The following is a 12,932-nucleotide window of genomic DNA, read 5'->3' as shown; positions in this document are numbered from 1 at the left end:
ATAGGAATAACTCCTATCCCAAGATATACTAGGAGGATTATAACTTACTTTGCAGACGATTCTTTAATGACATATTACGCCATGTACCTCTTTGCTCCGATGGCTGCATATAATGGTCATAAAATAAATTAGAACTAGTTTTTCGTTATTTTAGGAGCACACTACATTGGAACAGTCGTTAAAAAGTTGTTATATATAACGTCGTTGTTTTTAACATAATTACATTAGGCACTGTATAAGTATTTTACGGAAGTTCGTTAATTGAATTATATGAAACTTTGTCTCTAATTATATTTAATTATCGTTCACCGTTGGTGTAAATATCCTTGAAATAACTTGTAAATATTTGTTCTGTTATTGTGGAAACACGTCATTTCTGAATAGGTGTTACAAAGATTATATATATAAAGTCGATCAAAGTCCTCTAACGAAACAGATTTGCACGCTGGTAGAAAAAAACGCAACATTAAAAAATAATTAATGCACAGTAATCAAATTTCGGGAATAGATTTACCTAGGTAACATATTTAACTGCTTGGCGTTAGGCTCATTGGTTAATGTAAGCGCGAAATAAGCCATTACAAATGTGAAATGCTGCTACATTAATAACAAGAGGAATCGCCAGAATGTTAAAGGCAAGCCTGCAAACGTGCATGCATTATGTTTAAGGTTCCGCATGTCAGTCTGTGGGATGGAATTCCAAGTTGCACTTGGTCGGCCAGTACAGGGGCGGTTAATGCTGTTTGTGGATGACACTGGAGTTGTCGCCCGATGATGTCCCACATGTGCTCGGTTGTCGATTGGTGACAGATCTGGTGTTCGACCTGGCGAAGGCTAGATGTTTTGTCACGACAGTGGTGTGTGGGCGAGCGCTATCCTGTTGGAAAGCACCCCCTGGGATGCTGTTCATGAATAACAGCACAACACGTCGAATCACCAAATTGACGTACAAACTTGCTCTCTCGGGTGCGTGGGATACACGTGGGAGTGCTCCTGGTGTCATACGAAATCGCACCCCAGACCATAACTCCAGGTATGGGTCCAGTGTATGTAACAGCAGGCCTCCAACCGGCCTTCTTCTGACCAACACACGGCATCGAGGGCGTACCCAGCTTTCGTCAGAAAACACAACAGACCTCACCATGACCTTCAGTGAGCTTTCTCTCGACAACACTGAAGTCGCAGACGGTAGTGGTTCGATGTCAATATAATGCACGCTACAGGGCGTCTGTCTCGGAGTTGTCCTTGAAATAACGGACTCGTAACAGTTCTTTGTGTCACTGTGGTGTCAACTTCTGCTCAAATTGCTGCTGCAGATGTAGTACGATGCGCCAGAGTCATACGCCATACACGATGATCTTCCCTCTCGGTAGTGCCACGCGGCAGTCTGGGGCATGGTCTTCTTGCAACCATACGTTTTTGTGGCCACCGCTGGCACGTAAATGATCGGACAGAATGCTTACGTATGTGTCACCTGTCAGAGTCGTATCTAGACGTATCACTCCAACTGCACACGCCCTAGAACATAACAGACCCTCCACCAGCTTGAACAGTCCCCTGCCGACATGCAGAGACCATGGATTTATGAGGCTGTCTCCATACCCGTACACATCCATCCGCTCGATACAATTTGAAACGAGATTCGTCCGACCAGGCAACATGTTTCCAGTCATCAATAGTCCAATGTTGGTGTTGACGGACCCTGGCGAGGCGCAAAGCTTTGTGTCCCGCAGTCACCAAGGATACGCGAGTGGGCCTTCGGGTCCGAAACTCATGTCGATGATGTTACGTTGAATTCTTCGCACGCTGACACTTGTTGATGGCCCAGCATTGAAATCTGCAGCAATTTGCGGAAGAGTTGCGCTTCTGTCACGTTGAACGATTCTGTTCAGTCGTCGTTGGTCCCGTTCTTGCAGGATATTTTTCCGGCCACAGCCATGTCAGAGATCTGATGTTTTACCGGATTCCTGATATTCAAGGTAAACTAGTGAAATCATCGTACGGGAAAATCCCCAGTTCATCGCTACCTCAGAGATGCTGTGTCCCATCGCTCGTGCGCCGACTATAACACCACGTTCAAACTCACTTAAATCTTGAGAACCTGCCATTGTAGCAGCAGTATCAGATCTAACAACTGCGCCAGACTCTTGTTGTCTTATTTGGGCGATTCCGACCGCTGCGCCGTATTCTGCCTGTTTACGTATCTCTGTATTTAAATACGCATGCCTATACCAGTTTCTTTGGCACTTCAGTGTCTATCCCCTTTTAGTCCTTTTTGGCATGAGCCCCACAGACTTGAGCAATATTCTGGGAATGATTTTTAAGCAATCTCTTTTTTAGAATGATTACATTTCCCCAGTATTCTACCAATGAACCGCAGTCTGCCATCTGCTTTACCCACAACCGAGCCTATGTGCTCGCTCGATTTCATATCCATGCGAAGTGTTACACCAGGTATTTATATGAGTAGGCCGATTCAGATTGTGACTCATTGGTACTGGAGTCACAGTAATTTTATTTTGTGATGTGCATTATTTTATATTTTCAACATTTAAAGCAAGGTACTGTCAGAAATGAAGCTGTGACGGGGCGTTAGTCGTGCTTGGGTAGCTCAGTTGGTAGAGCACTTGCCCGCGATAGGCAAAGGTCCCGAGTTCGAGTCTCGGTGAGACACACAGTTTTAATCTGCCAGGAAGTTTCAAGTTACTAATATTTTCACCACCTTGAAATCGTATCAAGATCTGACTGAATATTTGTACAATTTTTTTCAGACTGTACTTAACTGTAAGTATGTGGGTCACTTACCAAATGTCTAAGGTTTCTATTAATATTGTCTGCAAGGTTATTACGATAGTCGTCAGGATGTAATGCACCACATTTTTCTGTCAGCCAACAATAGTGAGAATGGGAAACTTTAGGTATGCTTTATTTTAAGTTTCCGCAGTCCGAGCGTGAATTTTTCGTTTCCTCTGACAGATGGCGCAGTTGCAGAAATGTTTCAAAATAGTCTCTGTAAGTGAGGTATGTTAAAAGCAGGGTCTCTTCATTGAATTTCTCACTACGGAGAAAGAAACTGTCGGGTACATTCACAAACGTTTGTCTGCAGTTTATGTATCTGCGGTCGACAGAAGTACGGTTCGTCGTCGAGCAAAGAGGATGAAGCCATTACGAGAAGGCGGTTCGGCAGAGCTCCAAGATTTGCAGCGTTCGGGGAGGCCACTCACGGCGGTCACATCTGACAAGAGGCAGCTTGCTGGTGTGCTCATTCTCGAGGACCGACGCATAACGAGTCAGCACTTAGCGCTGAAGTTTTCAATCATCAAAAAAAGTGTGGATGCTTCGTGGCCAGAACAAAGAGTGGCACCGACAAGCCACACGCATCATTGTGTCTCGCTGGAGAAATGCCATAGAATGGGAAAGAGGGTACGGCGAAAAGAGGCAGTGTCGAATAATAAACACCATTCTCTCGCATTCGTACGTTTCACTACTTTCACTAAATATATATTGAAGAAAAAAAAGCATGGTGCGTTACTTTCTGGGCGACCCTCATAATATACAACATGAACAGCTAGACTTCCAACATACTTCTCTGGGGCACACCAGGTTATGTCTACATCTGTCCATTACTTTCCGCCCAAGATAACGTGTTGCGCCCTCTCTACCAAAAATTCCTCAGTGATGTCGCTTGATGCGGCGCAAGGCCGTACTTTTTATAATAATCATAAATGCAGTAGTTTTCGGAAATCTAAAAACATATTCTAGTGTTTCCATTCCTGTAGGCTATGTGATTAAACTTCCTTACGCGAGCTTGTTTTCACTATTTCCACTTGAGGAGAAAGTAATTCCCATAGATTAAGAAAGGTCTGAGCACTCCGTGGCTGTCGCTCGTGTCTAACTTCGCAGGCGGAGATCGCAAGACAGAGGACTTTGAGCAAGATCAAATCACTGGAGTGAGGAATGTGGGAGCTCAAACTTTTCCAGAAAGAGTTCCGTCGTGTAGACCCAGAGTCAACTGTGACATCGAATGGTGTTCTGTGCATTTCAACAACGAGTCTCGCTTCTGTCTGTGACGGTCAGATCTTCCACTAGATGAACTAGTGGAAGGTTACAGGAAGCAGTGACTCTCGAGACCCATATCTGTGCAACTACTGGAATCATGGAGTAGGGAGTTGTTGGGACTGATTCGACAAGTCTTGAAGGAAAGTTGTGTAAGTAGGCTGTTTAGGTTTTTATGTTGGTAACGCCTTGTAGCGCTCTGTATGAAAATCACTGACTGTGCTGTGTGCAGTCTGTGGCTGGTTTGCATTGTTGGAATATTTGCTTTTGTAGTCTTGGGCAGTTGGAGGTGAGCCGCCAGTAGCGGTGGATGTGGGGAGATAGATGGCAGAGTTTTGAGAGCGGACGATCTGGACGTGCGTCCGTCAGAAAAAGGAAATTTGTAAGACTGGATCTCATGAACTGATTTATATATTATGACTTTTGAACACTGTTAAGGTAAATACATTGTTTGTTCTCCATCAAAATCTTTCATTTGCTAACTACGTCTATCAGTAGTTAGTGCCTTCAGTAGTTAGAACCTTTTATTTAGCTGGCAATATTGGTGCTCGCTGTACTGCAGTAGTTTCAGTAACGAAGATTTTTGTGAGGTAAGTGATTCATGAAAGGTATAGGTTATTTTTAGTCAGGGCCATTCTTTTGTAGGAATTATTGAAAGTCAGATTGCGTTGCGCTAAAAGAAGTATTGTGTGTCATTTTAATGTTGATCAGAATAAGCAAAGAGAGAAATGTCCGAGTACGTTCAGTTTTGCTCAGCTGTTTGAAAATCAAATAACGTAAGAGATGTACCAGCACAGTCATTCATAATTTTTCTAAGGGGACGTTTCAGTTGAAAATTCGCTAGTATGTGACAAGAATGGTAAGCAGTAATGTCATATGTCTCATGACCAAAGAAGGATATGAATGTTTCAGAAATTTCAGAAAAACTGGATGATTTATTCAAAAGATGGAGCTTCACAAATTGAGCAAGTCACTAAGGCGTTGGTCCACCTCTGGCCCTTATGCATTCAGTTTTTCTATTTCGCATTGATTGACACAGTTATTGGATATCTCCCCGAGATATTACATATTACAAAAATTCTAAAATTAAATTAATAATCTTAATAAAAAACCTAAAATACTTATAAAATCAAAATAAAAAATAATGAACTAAAACGTAATCTTAAAGATAGCTGGTTTAAAGCTTACTATTATATTTTTATAAAACAAATTATAGGTTATTAACTTCAAAGCTTATCCCTTAAAGAATAAATAAGTTAATATTTATACTTAAAAAATTAAATAAAAACAATTAACTTCAAAAAATTAAATTTTTTCTTAAGACACTAGATATCTTAGGAAACGATTAACATCTCATTTCTATAAATAATTTAATAATAATTATGATACATTAACTATGATAGATAGCTGGCAGAGTTTTGAGAGCGGACGATCTGGACGTGCGTCCGTCAGAAAAAGGAAATTTGTAAGACTGGATCTCATGAACTGATTTATATATTATGACTTTTATATTCTCTGTTTTATATTTTTACTTCTTTATTGGCTTATTTTTCTGGTGTTTATGTTTTTTCTTCTAAACGTAAACATTTATTGATGGTTCTTCTGAGATTAGAGTATATTGTTCTTTCTTTGTTTATATTAATTATTGTTTTTCTTATTGAGTTTCATTACGATTACTTCTTTCCTGTTATTTTTTCAGTTTTTTCTGTTTGTGAAGGTGCTTTAGGTCTTTCTATTTGAGTTTCAATAATTCGTTCTCATGGTAATGATTTTTTAAATTCTTTTGGACTATCTTTATGTTAAAGTATTTATTTATAACAATTTTTTTGATCCCTCTTTGTTCGCTGAGTAATTGTTGATGGTTGGATCATTCTTTAATGTTTCTGTCGAGTTTTGTTTTTATAATTTGTGTTTATTCGTATGCAGATTTGAATATAATTAGATATTATTTCATAACTCTTTTGAAATAAGAACTTTCATTTGAACAATTATCATTTTAAGAATCATTACTGGAGCAATAGGGGGTTTAAATCTAACATCTCTACGTCAACTTCTAGCATAGTCTTCGATTAGACATTTAGGGTGAATAATTATTCCAAATTCTGTTCATTTGGCGCTTTAGATTGTCAAAATCCCGAGCTAGTTGGAGGGTCCTGCCCATAATGCTCCAAACATTCTCAGTTGGGGAGAGATCCTTGCCGCCAAAGGTAGGGTTCGCCTACCACAAAGATAAGCAGTAGAAACGCTCGCAGTGCGCGGGCGAGCTTTATATTACCGAAACGTAAGCCCAGAATAGCTTGCCATGAAGGGGAATAAAACGGGGCGTAGAGTATCGTCGAAGTACCGCCGTGCTGTAAGGTGCCGCGGATGACAATCATAGTGGTCCTTCTATGAAAAGAAATGGCACCCCAGGCAATAACTCGCGGTTGTCGGGTCTTATGGTGGGCAACAGTCAGGCTGGTCTCACACTACTGTCTGGGGCTCTGAATAACATCGGCGATACGCGACAACCCTATCTCACTTTCTTCTCAAGCACTGTTTCCCTTTCAGGCCACTCGACTCTTGTAACAGCCGTCCGGTTCCTGTACAAATTGTAAATATCCTTTCGCTCCCTGTTCTGGTACCTTCAGAATTTCAGAGAGAGTATTCTAATAAACATTGTGTATTGCTTTCCATAGGTTTACAAATGTTATAAACATTTCTCCGGAATCCAAAGATATATTTTCCGAGGTCGGGTTCTACCACTTTCTCCAGCCTTCTGTAAAGAATTCGTGTTAGTATTTTGCAAGCTTGACTTATTAACCTGATAGTTCGGTAATATTCACCTGTGTCACACTTGATTTCTTTGGAATTGGAAAAATTACATTTTCATAAGTCTGAGAATATTTCGCCAGTCTCATGTATCTTGCACACCAGTTGGAAAAGTTTTCTCATGGCTGGCTACCCCAAAGCTGTCTGTAGTTCTGACATAATATCGTCTTCTCCCGCGACCTTGCTTCGACTTAGGTCTTTCAGTGCTCTGTCATATTCTTCTCGCAGTATCATAACTACAATCTCATTTTATCGTCGTCCTCTACCATTTCTATAATACTGCCTTCAAGTTCATATCCTCTCCCACCTCTCAGCTTTCCCTCCTTAGGTTATGACTGGTTTTCAATCTGAGATCTTTATATTCATACAGCTGCTTCTCATTTCTCCAAAGTCCATCTTAATTTTCCTGGAGACGGTATTCCTCTTTCCCTTAGTGAAATTGGCTTTTAAATCCTTACATCTGTCCTCTAGCCATATCTGATTAGCCATTTTGCAGTCTCATTTTTTAGACATTTGTATTCCCTTCTACTTGCTTCATTGTTGCATTTTTATGTGTCACACATCATCAGTTAAATTCAATCTCCTGTGTTATCCAAAGGTTTCTGCTGGACCTTGCCTTTTTCACTGTTTGATCCTCTGCTGCTTTCACTATTTCAGGTCTAAAAGCTACCATTCATCATCTACTGTATTCCTTTCCCGTGTTATAGTCAATCCTTGTCTAATGCTCCCTCTGAAACTCTCAACAATCTCCGGTTCCTTCAACTTATCTAGGTCCAACATGCTTAATTTCCTACCTGTTTGCAATTTCTTTAGTTTTAATCTACAACTTATACCCAATAAATTGTGGCTAGAGTCCTCACGTACCCCTAGAAATACCTTACAATTTAAAATCTGGTTCCGAAAACTCTGTTTAACCATTATATAATCAATCTGAAACCTTCTGGTGTCTCCAGGCCTCTTCCACGTATACAGCTTTCTTTTCTGATTCCTAAACCATGTGTTAGCGATGGTTAAATTATGTTCTGTGCAAAATTCTACCAGGCGGCTTCCTCTTTCATTCTTTTCCCCAGTCGACATTCGCCTACAGTTTCTCCTGCTTCTCATTTTCCTACTACCGAATTCCTGTCCCTCACCACAATTAATTTTCGTCTACATTAACTATCCGAATACTTTCTTTCATCTAATCACACATTACTTCAATCTTTTCATCCTCTGAGGAGCTAGAAGGAATATAAGTTTGCGCTACTGTGATGGGTGTTGGCTTCGTGTCTATCTTGGCTACAATAATGCATTCACTATGCTGTTCATAGTAGCTTACCCGAATTCCTACTTTCTTCTTCATTATTATACATACGCCTGCATTACCCATATTTGATTTTATATTTCTGACCCTGCATTCACTTGACCAAAAGTCCTGTTCCTACTGCCACCTAAATTCACTAGTTTTCACTATATCTAATTCCAACCTATCGATTTGCCTTTATAAATTTTCTAACCTACCTGCGCAATTAAGCGATCTAACATTCCATGCCCCGATCCTTAGAAGGTCAGTTTTTTTTCATGATGACGAGATCCTCCTCAACAGTCCCCGCCTCAAGATCCTAATGGGGGACTATTATCCCTTGGAAATATTTTACCCAAGATGATGCCATCATCATTTAACTCTAAAGTAGAGCTTCATACCCTCAGGAAAAGTCACGGGGATTTCTTTCAACTGCTAGCAGTACCAGCACAGCACGACTATGTTGGATAATGTTGCAAGGATAGCTCAGTCAATCATGCAGATTGTTGCCCCTGAAGCTCTTCAGGAACCACACGTTTGTCTCTCCTCTCAACAGATACCACTCCTCTGTGGTTGCACCTGCGGTGCGGCTATCTGTATCGCTGAGGCAAGCAAGCCACCCTAAGCAACCGCACCATGGGGAGATCCGTGGTTCAGTGTAAAATACACGAGTATACAGTCGAGAGAGTAGTGTGATAATGCATCTCCATGCAGTACAGCGCATCACTTAATCCCAAGCAGCTACCTTTCTCCTCTGTACTTCTGCCTTTATCTAATCCAGTTGAGAAATATGCCTAAGCATAATAGCGTTAAATATCTGTTAACAGGATTGGATAATGGCTGTTCAATTTATTTCAAACTGCTTAAATTTGTTATGGACAGTCAGAATCGTCTTTTGCAATGTTTTAAATTGTTGTGAACTGTTGAAAGTTGGCAATTCGTAGTCTGACAAACGAATAAACAACAACAAAAGGCCGGCCGGTGTGGTCGAGCGGTTCTAGGCGCTATGGTCTGGAACTGCGCGACCGCTACGGTCGCAGGTTCGAATACTGCCTGGGGCATGGATGTGTGTGATGTCCTTTGTTAGTTAGGTTTAAGTAGTTCTAAGTTCTAGGGGACTGATTGCCTTAGAAGTTAAGTCCCATAGAGCTCAGAACCATTTGAACTATTTGAACCAACAACAAAAGTTAATAATGTAATGAAACTATTTGTAAGGGGTAATAAATATTTACGGCATTTATCCTACCAATCGTCCGAAATAGTGCAAACGTGAATCTGAGCCTTTTTGCTTACTATGTCACCTCCTTGGATACTTATATACACTCCTGGAAATTGAAATAAGAACACCGTGAATTCATTGTCCCAGGAAGGGGAAACTTTATTGACACATTCCTGGGGTCAGATACATCACATGATCACACTGACAGAACCACAGGCACATAGACACAGGCAACAGAGCATGCACAATGTCGGCACTAGTACAGTGTATATCCACCTTTCGCAGCAATGCAGGCTGCTATTCTCCCATGGAGACGATCGTAGAGATGCTGGATGTAGTCCTGTGGAACGGCTTGCCATGCCATTTCCACCTGGCGCCTCAGTTGGACCAGCGTTCGTGCTGGATGTGCAGACCGCGTGAGACGACGCTTCATCCAGTCCCAAACATGCTCAATGGGGGACAGATCCGGAGTTCTTGCTGGCCAGGGTAGTTGACTTACACCTTCTAGAGCACGTTGGGTGGCACGGGATACATGCGGACGTGCATTGTCCTGTTGGAACAGCAAGTTCCCTTGCTGGTCTAGAAATGGTAGAACGATGGGTTCGATGACGGTTTGGATGTACCGTGCACTATTCAGTGTCCCCTCGACGATCACCAGTGGTGTACGGCCAGTGTAGGAGATCGCTCCCCACACCATGATGCCGGGTGTTGGCCCTGTGTGCCTCGGTCGTATGCAGTCCTGATTGTGGCGCTCACCTGCACGGCGCCAAACACGCATACGACCATCATTGGCACCAAGGCAGAAGCGACTCTCATCGCTGAAGACGACACGTCTCCATTCGTCCCTCCATTCACGCCTGTCGCGACACCACTGGAGGCGGGCTGCACGATGTTGGGGCGTGAGCGGAAGACGGCCTAACGGTGTACGGGACCGTAGCCCAGCTTCATGGAGACGGTTGCGAATGGTCCTCGCCGATACCCCAGGAGCAACAGTGTCCCTAAATTGCTGGGAAGTGGCGGTGCGGTCCCCTACGGCACTGCGTAGGATCCTACGGTCTTGGCGTGCATCCGTGCGTCGCTGCGGTCCGGTCCCAGGTCGACGGGCACGTGCACCTTCCGCCGACCACTGGCGACAACATCGATGTACTGTGGAGACCTCACGCCCCACGTGTTGAGCAATTCGGCGGTACGTCCACCCGGCCTCCCGCATGCCCACTATACGCCCTCGCTCAAAGTCCGTCAACTGCACATACGGTTCACGTCCACGCTGTCGCGGCATGCTACCAGTGTTAAAGACTGCGATGGAGCTCCGTATGCCACGGCAAACTGGCTGACACTGACGGCGGCGGTGCACAAATGCTGCGCAGCTAGCGCCATTCGACGGCCAACACCGCGGTTCCTGGTGTGTCCGCTGTGCCGTGCGTGTGATCATTGCTTGTACAGCCCTCTCGCAGTGTCCGGAGCAAGTATGGTGGGTCTGACACACCGGTGTCAATGTGTTCTTTTTCCCATTTCCAGGAGTGTACTTCTTAGAACATCCCGTACAGCAAGTAACGAAATACTGCACAAGTCAGGTGTAAAGTTTCATTATCGCTGTGGGTTATTTTTCTGGCTCTTATCTTCTTGTGTGGGAAGCCAACCATGTAACGTAGTGTTTGACCCACGAATGTTTCGACATCGTTTCTCTGAAGTGCTCACCAGCAAGTAGTCTCGCGTAACATTTATTCTGCACCCCGTGCAAAATAAACGTCGTGTCTTTTTAAAACCTTACGGATGCTTTACGCACACTGCGTACGCACACGGGCGTGGTTGTTTAGTCGACATAATGAGTACGGTAAAAATCTTTTCACGGATTTATTGCTCGCCTTCAGCGACAGACACGACCGCTGCAGTGCCTCGTCGCCGCCGGCCGCGCCTTTCATTTGTCTAATGAATTTCCTTCAGCGGCCGCCGTTTCCGCGCAGTCGCGCCGAGCCGCCAGCGCGGCGAAGCAATTACGCGCCGTGTCTTGTGTCTGCACGGCTGAGCCCGCTTCACGCCTCGCCTCTACTCGCGGCGCTCCGCCGCGGGAGCCATTTTGGATTGGGACAAATTAAATTTCTGTGGGCCTTATTTTACGGCTTCCATCTGAAGACGCGCTGGCCGGAAGGAATTTAAATTTTAAAGCCGCAAGCGCGGGGCTCGAGCACTTGCCGCCGTCAGCCGGGCGGAAGCGCGCCGTTTCGCAGCCAGCCGGCTGCGGCCGTGTTGCGGCTGCGAATCTAGGAGCAGGCGGCTGCCACCTGCGTGAGACACTTGGGGTGAATACAGCTGGCACGCGATGTCTGTCGCCTCCCGTGCAGCAAATCACTGCAGATGTTCCTTCCATTAATCTGGAAAGTAGCTTCACCTGTCCGAACATGCAAGGGGTTAACTTAATTGGAGTAAGCAGAAATGATTGAAGATTTTCATTCTGTAAACATCGTGCAGTAGGAATTAAAATTCAGAGACTAGAAACAAAAACTCTGATGTTTGCCGATGACGCTGTAATTCCCCTCAGTGCAGCAAAGGAGTTGGAAGAGCAGTTGAATGGAGTGTACAGCCTCTTGAAAGGAAAATAAAAGATGAACGTCAGCAAAAGCAAGACAAGGATAATGGCATGCAGTCGAATTAAATCAGGGGATGCTAAGGGAATTGGATTAGGAAACGGGACACTTTTAAAGTAGTAGGTGAGTTTTGCTGTTTGGACAGCAAAATAACTGATGATGACCGAAGTAGAGAGGATATAAAATATAGATTGGCAGTGGCAAGAAAAACATTTCTGAAGAAAAGAAATCTGTTAACATCGAATGTAGAATTAAGTGTTAGCAAGTCTTTTCTGAAGGTTTTTTGTGTGGAGTGATACCGTGTATGGAAGGTGAAACATGGACGTTAAACTGTTTAGACAAAAAGAGAATAGCTTTCGAAATGTGGTGCTACAGGAGAATATTGAAGATTAGATGGGTCGATCACGTAACTAATGAGGAAGTATTGCATAGAATTGAGGAGACAAGAAATTTTGGAGCAACTTGCTCAAAAGAAGGGATCGGTTGACAGAACGCATTCTGAGACATCAAGGTATCACCAACTTAGTATTGGAGGGAAGCGTGGACCGGGGGGGAGGAGGGAGTAAGAATCTTAGAGGAAGACCAAAGTATGAATACGACAAGCAAATTCAGAAGGATGTAGGTTGCACAGGACAGAGTAGCATGGGGAGCTGCATCAAACCAGTCTTCAGACTGAGGACCACAGCAACAACGAACATCGGCTTGCTTAGAATGAAGTTTTTCTTCAGGAAAGATCGCTATTTCTATCCATGTTTACTTGAACAAAAATATACACTACTGGCGATTGAAATTGCATCACCATAAAGGTGGCAAGTAACAAATGTGAAAGTGGCAGAAAGTCTACTTCATGCTTGGATGTGCAAATGATAAAGACACACAAAGTAAGTGCGAGTAATGCATTCCACGTTTTGCGTGTGAGGAAAGGTTCTAAAGTGGGTGTTTCATTAAGATAACGCATTTGAGTGTTGGTTGGTTATGA

The sequence above is a fragment of the Schistocerca serialis genome, chromosome 1 (genome assembly GCF_023864345.2).
Source record: "Schistocerca serialis cubense isolate TAMUIC-IGC-003099 chromosome 1, iqSchSeri2.2, whole genome shotgun sequence".
Classification (NCBI taxonomy): Eukaryota; Metazoa; Arthropoda; class Insecta; order Orthoptera; family Acrididae; genus Schistocerca; species Schistocerca serialis.
The sequence above is the reverse complement of the archived record's forward strand: the minus strand, read 5'-3'. Positions refer to the sequence as shown.